This window comes from Scophthalmus maximus, chromosome 17 (assembly GCF_022379125.1).
Source record: "Scophthalmus maximus strain ysfricsl-2021 chromosome 17, ASM2237912v1, whole genome shotgun sequence".
In the NCBI taxonomy this organism is placed as follows: Eukaryota; Metazoa; Chordata; class Actinopteri; order Pleuronectiformes; family Scophthalmidae; genus Scophthalmus; species Scophthalmus maximus.
In genome coordinates, this window is record NC_061531.1 from 15,263,990 (window position 1) to 15,270,000 (window position 6,011).

General features: G+C 48.6%; 1 protein-coding gene across 1 annotated transcript in view; it reads left to right on the top strand.

Moving 5' to 3' along the window:
- Positions 1 to 241: 241 nt before the first annotated feature.
- Positions 242 to 6,011, top strand: part of elfn1a (extracellular leucine-rich repeat and fibronectin type III domain containing 1a) — a 64,288-nt gene continuing 58,518 nt past the window's right edge. Inside the window, exon 1 of the mRNA XM_035616525.2 lies at positions 242 to 992. The gene's annotated coding sequence lies outside the window, so the exon portion shown is untranslated. The remainder of the gene's footprint in view (positions 993 to 6,011) is intronic.

A 6,011-nucleotide genomic window follows, 5' to 3' on the forward strand; every position in this document is an offset into this window, starting at 1 on the left:
GTGAGGAAAAGAATTATCTCCTGTCGCGCAATAACACATTAAACACGTACTGTAAGTTCCAACACCGGACTGTGGAATGGGGCAATTCAAAGGCATCTCCAGCGCGGTGGCGCAGCACATGCAGAGGAGGAGAGGGAGGAGAGGGAGGGAGGGAGGGGGGTAGTTTGCTCACAGATAAGCCCCCACAGCCCCGGTGACGTCGCTGACACTTCTCACTCCGACTGTCTTCATTAAACCCCAAACTGTTCCGTGTGTATTTGCAAGACGCCGCTGCCCCCGCCGCGCGTCGTCGTCGCCACTCGCCACTCCAGCCGCAGGAGTTGCCACACACACACACACACACACACACACACAGAGAACACTCCGGGGCAATCCGCGTTGAGCCGCGGTCGCCACCGTTTATAGCCTCGCTGGTGCACGAACAAATCCTGTTATGAGATTTAAACTTCGCCTCGGCGAGACCGGAGGATCAACGCGCGCGCCTGCCCGCAGCCCGTCCGACTGATCGCGGCTGTGCGCCCCGCCGCACACCGACCCAGCCCGCTGCCCTCCGACACCCGCCTCCGATGATCGTGGTCAGCCGGCCGGCGTCAGCTCTCGGCGCGACGGGGGAGTCGAAGCGGGGCTCCGGGTGTCGTTCGGCGCGGGGCCACACATAGACGAGCCGCTGCAGAGGAGCTCGGCGCCGCATTACGAACAGAACCACTCGCGGCCAAATGGATCTGTGAGACTTGTCCCCTTGACGCAGTCGGCCGCCGCTCCGCGCGCCTCCACTCGGCACAAACACAAAACTGGGATTCTTCCTTTTTCCTTTTCTTCTCATCCCCCCCACACCTTTCAGTTTCTATTCCATCGTCTACAATCCAACAGAAGAAGAAGAGGAGGAAGAAGAAACAGAAAAGCAAGTCTCGTGTGTTGGTGGTGACATACACGGAGCTGCCAGCTTTGCACCGGGGAGAAGCTCCTGCTGCGCTCCGACATCGTCGAGGCAGGTAAGACGGTGCAGTGTTGCCGGATTCTTTGGAGAAAAAAATAATAATAATAATGTACTTTTAATACCGCAGAGTTTACAACCGACTTTTCACGGCACTTTGGCTCGTGCGCGTGCGCGTGCGCAGGGGGACGTGCACGTTTGACGGTTGGAACGTTTCGTTCTGCTCGTGCAACAAGGCGAACACGGACCTGCTGAACTTGTCAGGGTCCTTTGGCATTGGTTTCTTTGCAAGGTGACACGCACTGTCACTTGTTCTCTTCCGCTTCATGCATGTAGGAAATAACCTTTTAAGTCCCCCCCCCCTAAGTTTTATCAATCTGAATATTCATTTGCAGTATAGATTGGCTGTGTACAAACCCTCCACCTCAACCAGATCCAGTCAAAGTACTTTTGCAAAGTGTAAAAAGCTCCACTCACACACCGAGCAGTGATTTTTGTCGCTTCAGCACCGCGGACAGCTCCCCGGCCGCCTCACCTGTCAGGGACCTCGTCTCTCATCCTTCACACACCCACATGACGACCACATGTGTGGCTCTCAACGAGGCCTCATTGTGCGACTTTTGCTCTTGAAGAGCACATTTTTTAAAAAGGGGGAAATCTTACCCGGCCCACACGCAAGAACAAAATGCAAAATGACCAGTCAGCTCTCACACCGCGTCTCCCCATCACATCCCCAGTGCAACAAAAACATTGCACTAAGACGAGCCAAACCTGCATGACTCATGCAGTTTTCAAAGCACGACCATTAGAATGATTAGTGCGTGGCGTTGCCAGAACCTCTCAGTGTTGTCACTACACAGTGTTGTACTTACAGTACAGGCTACGGTGTAGTGCGAGTCTGCACTCAGATTAGCTGAGGATTTTCGCTGCGTTCCGTGGCCATCTGTCTGGGAAAATGCGCGCCGCAGAACTGCACACTAAGACACGTTGATTTATCTGAACTGCACAATGCTTCGTGTGGATCGATTTCTTTTTTTCCGAAACGGGCTTGATTTCCAAAGGTGCTCAGCCGGCTCCATCGTCTCTCACACAAATGAAGATTATCTGAATTCTGTCAGAGGAGGAGGTGGTAGATGGTGCGTGTGTGTGGGTGTGTGTGGGTGTGTGTGGGTGTGTATGTGTGGGTGGGAGGTGGGAGGGGGGCTGGTGGTCTGTAGTCGAAAAAGCACAGGGGTTGGAAAATGCTGAAACCATGCCAGGTTTAATATAATCTACACCTGCGGCCACAGCCAAAGAAATGACAAGCCCGGAGGGACGCGTCTGCGGCTCTCCACTCGGCCGCACCACGGGACGTGGTTGTGCGCGAGCTGCATCCTCTCTTCTGTCTCAATAATGTGTCGCTGCCTCCAAAGTACGTTGAAAAAGGGGAACGCCTAAACAGTCACGTCTTGAGCCGCGAGCCGTTGTGTCAAATGCCGGCGTTTGCTCTGGCAAATTTCCAACCGGAGATGAGGCCCAGCTCGGCCCCTTAGTGCGAACCGACGTCTTCTCAACTTTTTAATGTCTGGAGTTGGAGCCGTTTGAAAAAGCGTCTTGATTTTGCTGCTGCTGCTAAAGCTGTCTCTCGCACTCGCCCTCACATCTCCCTTCCCCTGTCCCCGTCTCCGTTATCTTGATTATGCAGCTGGATGATTGAGTCAGCTATTTTGTATGCAAGTTGCTTTGGCTTGGCTCTTTGTGGAGAGAGAGAGAGAGAAAGAGAGAGAGAGAGGGAGAGGGAGAGGGAGAGGGGAGAGGGGAGAGGGAGAGAGAGATCGTGCCGAGGATACTGAGAGAGAATTACAGCTTCTCATGACACTGTGTAGTGGAAAGGACCAGGCTGCCCCGGACGATAAATAGCTGTTCGAGAGACACCGGTATCCTATGGGGACGGCGGTTTTTGGAAATGTGACTAACCCCTTTCCTAAATGGAAATAGTGGGGCGCAAATCACGGCGTTCCACTAGCACGAACACCGTGATTGATTCAGTACGAAGCATCCAATACGCTTGGGCACCAAGTTTCTCTCATATGAACCTACCGTCCGAATGGATAAAGACTGAAGATTGCAGCGCCAACTTCATTTTACATTGTTTTCAGTGTGCATAAACATATTGATGCACTGCTATGGTGATAAATGTACCAAACATGATATTAAGAGATTTTCACCATTGCCTCCATTCTCTCCGCAAGTTTTCTGCTGTTATGAAGGACATGACATCATCTTTTAATCTATCATGTAGCAGTGATACATGATCAATGCACTCAGTGTAAAGAATAGTCGTAACTCCTGCCGTATATTTGAAAAAAAAAAAGAGGGAAGGAAAAAAAAGCAGGAACAGTTCCCATGCAACATAAATATGCTTATGTTTTCACACTGATGTCACGTCCCCTGCAAAAAGTCACCGAGGCTTGGCCGACGACACTCGGAGGCGCCGACGCGTCGGCTGTATGGTTAACAATGTGTAAAGTGTAATCAAAGGGACCAGTCAGGGTTTGCAGACAGCGCGGCGAAGCATATGGCACGACAGCACGGCACTTTTCACTTCCGCGGCTCTCCGCAGCCGTTACATTCAAAACTGCAACTTCCTGTGCCTGTGAGCGGCGTGCTGACAGGCCGCAACACCTCAGTCTCGAGTGTCCCGCGTGACACCGAGGCGTTTTCAATAAAGGGAAAGGGAAAGAACGAGCTGTTTGTACCTCAATAACATTGTTGTTATCGTGAAATTGGACTCAGGGGGGCGAATAAAAGTGAGTGTAATTTCTTCCATAGTAATTGCTTCACGTGTGGACTGAAGAGGAAAAAGCCAATATGCAGTTGTTAAGTTACACACATAAGCCGTTAAATATATTTTACAATCTGTAAACAGATCTCTATATATTAGCTTCCACTGTGAGCTTCTAATCCAGCACAACTACTCCACTAATGTTATCTCATTAATAACTGTCTCACTGTTTATCGGTTACTGTTTTTATAACCGCATCAGCGTTGAATTAACTGCCACTGTTTCATATTAGATGCATTCAGCCGGCAGAGCACGAGGTGGCTTTTGCTGGGAGGCGCTCACGAGGAACGCAAAGTTAGTTTTACCAAAGCTACTTGAGTTATGTTTGTGCACCGTAAACACATACAGTCGGTCTTATGTTGCACGTGTGCAAGATCTGCTGCTCGACAGGTGTTTGTTGTAGGATTCAACTGCACCAGAGGTGTCACCAAATCAACTATTTCTGAAAACTTAAGGATAATGATAGCGTGAATAAAGATTATATTGTATTAAAATGATATAACATTTCAAAGTACTGATATATTATCACATCTTATTTACAAAATGTTAGCCTTCATTTTATGATGTACTCTCAAACCAGAGCTATAAACCATTTATTAATTTAGCTTTGAAAACATATATTACAGCTGTGGAGACACTCTTTACTTTGTATCTTTAGTTCTCCGCATTCAAAGTTCAGTTTTGCAGTGGCTGTACCTGTGAAGAGTTCTTTTTGGTGAAAGGACAGCAACCATCAATGTCACTGTCAGAGTTGCGCCTCGGGACAGCAATCGTGAAAAGGAAATGTTATTGACAGTGACTAAACATTCAGGAAAAAGAGGCCATTTGTTGAGGGCCTCTGATATCTACTAAAGGCTGTAACTGGCAGATAAAGCAGGAAAAAAGAAAGAAAAAAATGCAAAATGCATCTGCCCTTGGGCACATTTAATTCAGCCTCTGCAAAACAAAGGTGCACCTTTGCGGAGATGACATCTCCTGGAATGCATGCATTAAAGACAAAACAAAAAAACATTAGCGCGCTGCCCCTTGAATCTGCAGCTCATGAACCATTAGCTGTGTACTGCATTTGCAGAGCGGTGGCCTGGTCTCCCCTCTGGACAGACTGTATTCGTGTTTACTCAGGGGAGTTTATTTAATGCAAGTGGCAGTGATGGCCCTTTGGATTCCGGGTGCGTTTCAAGGAAAGAAAACATGGTAGGTGTGACCCGAGTGCTTTCATTTCTCCTACTCACTTCTTACGTGCTGATTGCGCCTGAGTAGAAAACGGCATGGCCGCCACTTATATGGGGCACGTTATGTTCCCCTCTGGAAAAAAAAACAAAACTGATTGGCCCAGAGGAAATATGGAGGAGATATGTGAACACGAGCAGAAAGCTGGTGACGGGGCCGGAACGAGCTGCTGAACCGCAGATTGCGAGGATCAACCCGGCGAAGTAGGGATTCACTCGAGGGTGTGAATCAGTCATAATTAATTTAGGAGTGCGCAAAAATTAATCCACCCGAGAGTGCCAGAACCGTTTCTGTGTAGCTTCCCCAGCCACCTGCTGGCTGCCTTATGATCGACGGAAAACCTTTGGTAAACAAGCATCACGAAATGGCAGAGCGAGGCATATTGAACATGGCTCCGTCTCCTTCCTTGGCATCTCCTCGGCAAAGTAATTAGATGCTGCCATGCAAAATAAAGTCTGCGGGCACCTGCTCCACTTGATGAATATCCTGCACGAGGAGAGCCCGTTAAAGCTGGCGATACATAACGCTTCTGTCAGAGCTCACTTCAGCAGCCGGAGTTGTTTGTTTCAAGACGACCCCCCCGGATTGCCTTCACCAAATCCACGCTTTTCGTTTGTGCCATCAGATTATGCGTATGATGATCAACGCGGCATAATGTGATGCACCTTATGGTTTGTTGGTCACCTTGTAATTGTACACAGAGAGCAGCGGATCAGGCGAGGGGGGGCACATTTTAAACATTAAATTACAGCAACAAAGGCTTTATGGACACACAGGGCTGGCTCAAAATACAGAGCTGTGCAAACCTAAAATGAATTGAAACTAGTTTCCATGTAATAAATAAGTGTAATAGATATATTTGCATCTCTACCAAAAGGAAAGGGGGTCATGACATCGTACATGGACAAGGCAGGCGAGGCGACCACCAACAAAAATGTTGTATTTGGATTTATTCCAGATGTTGGTATGACATATATCCAAAGTTGTAATGGTACGTTCAAACCAAAATGTTCGTGTCATGTT